We start from the raw sequence: 1,872 nt of genomic DNA, 5'->3' as shown, positions 1-1,872 counted from the left end.
ACGGATTGTGAAGGGTGAGCGCCTCAGCTGCGTCTGCGCCCGACACTTTCTGCCGCTGACCCCGTTTGGACGCGGGGTCGGCTTTTCCCCACGGGGCTGCCTGAATGTGGAGCGGCACCCCGTGACAAATTGTTGCGCCCAGCGGACGCCAACACCGCGACCTTGGACGGTCGGCCAGGTGGCGGACGCGGGTACAAACGGCGCAACGCACTCATAGGTCGGCTTTCGACCCGCCACTGCACCGTGGCTCGAAGCGCTCGAAATGCGCGACCCGACCGCTGCGGGACCGCCTAGTACTGTAAACAGGAGCGGCGGAGCGCGAACGGCGAGTCGTGGTTACGTCGGTAGAAGGCGAGGCTGCGCGTTCCCGAAACGCCAGCCGAGTGCCCTCCCGACCGTTCGAGCGTGCAAGAACGAGACCCGACAATCGCGCGGCGACTGCCAAGTACGAGAGGAACGGCACAAGCGTCGGCGGTCGGTCAAGGAACTGGCGATGTGACGGGTCCGCTGTGCACCAGTGCATACCGTCCCGCCGTCCGCGGCAAGCGCCTCCGCGTCCTCGGGTGACGGAGGCTGCCGGTCGGTTCTTGCAGGCGAGGGATCTCGCTGGCACCGGTTCGCGTTGACGCGCGGCCGGTCATGGCACGGCGATGCGACGGCCGAGGTGCGCAGTACTCGATGGAGGAACCGCACGCTCCGATGACCGTCCCGCCCTCCGCGGCGTATGCGTACCGACCGTAATGGTTGCAGCAGCGCCGGCCGGCTTTTGAATTCGCCACACGAAACACGGTGCGAGATCGCGGTTAGGGGAGCGTCGACGTTGCCAGGCGTTTTGCTTGCTGCCGAGGGAAAGGCGGCACGGCCACGTCGCGCTCGTCGCGATTAGCGGGTCTGCGCGCTTTGGGAAGGTGCCGCAACGACTTGCCGAAAGAGGAAGCACGGAAGAACGAGGGACTTGGACGTCCCGACAATTGAACGCACTTGCGGCCAGGCCCTTGCTGGCTTCGTTCTTCCGCCTCGAGTAGGCTCGTACGCGGCTCCGGCGCCGAAAGTGGTCCTTGGCACCGACTTCGGTGGACGTGGGAAGTGCCGCGCAAGTACGGCGCGCCTGGCTCCACCTGTTGGCTAAAGTAGGCAGCCGGATCGGAATTTTGGTGTGCGGTGGCAAACCGTGGATGCGAAAAAAGCTTGTGCGATTTCGTGGAACAAAAAGCGGGGGTCCCCCTTTTTATGCGGAGGAGACCGACCCGCCTGCCGTGGTGAACCGCGACGCCACGGTAAAAACGGGAGAGGCTTGTCGATGGGACCGTGCATCCCGCGCTCCACGGAGGCCGGGAGGCGGCCGCCCGAGGAAATGTGTAGCCGTCGAGGCCCGCATCTGCGTGCACTCTTATCCAAATGGGTGTACCGCAGGCATTTTCTGGTTAGGCGGGCCAATGAGAGCGAGCACACAACGATACCTACGGGTCCGGCTTGGAGAACCGGCTTCGACGCCTCCCGAGTATTTATAGAGGGGTGGACCACGAAAGCACTCGCAAGTAGCGAAAGCGAAACGCCGTCCGAAACACACCGTTTGCTCGATTTGCGGCAGCCGAAAAAGGCGCGGCAGAGTTTTGGAGTCCAAGCGTGCGCTGAAAAGCGCCCTTCTTGGCCACTGTTTGGCCGAGTGCCAGAAACGTTTGGTTTTGACTGTACGGAATTGAACAAACACTTTTTCACGACTCTAAGCGGTGGATCACTCGGTTCTCGGGTCGATGAAGAACGCAGCCAGCTGCGAGACTTGGTGTGAATTGCAGGACACACTGAGCACTGATTCTTTGAACGCACATTGCGGCCTTGGGTCTTCCCTTGGCTTCGTCTGTCTGAGGGTCG

The 1,872-nt window shown here is 62.6% G+C and overlaps 1 non-coding gene across 1 annotated transcript; it reads left to right on the top strand.

Moving 5' to 3' along the window:
- The first annotated feature begins 1,719 nt into the window (after positions 1–1,719).
- LOC142791961 (5.8S ribosomal RNA) lies at positions 1,720–1,872 on the top strand. Its single transcript, XR_012890540.1, has one exon. It is a non-coding gene; the product is annotated as a 5.8S ribosomal RNA (ribosomal RNA).

The sequence above is a fragment of the Rhipicephalus microplus genome, unplaced genomic scaffold, assembly GCF_043290135.1.
Source record: "Rhipicephalus microplus isolate Deutch F79 unplaced genomic scaffold, USDA_Rmic scaffold_200, whole genome shotgun sequence".
Taxonomy (NCBI): Eukaryota; Metazoa; Arthropoda; class Arachnida; order Ixodida; family Ixodidae; genus Rhipicephalus; species Rhipicephalus microplus.
Note: the sequence above shows the minus strand (reverse complement) of the source record. Positions and strands in the feature narration are given on the sequence as shown.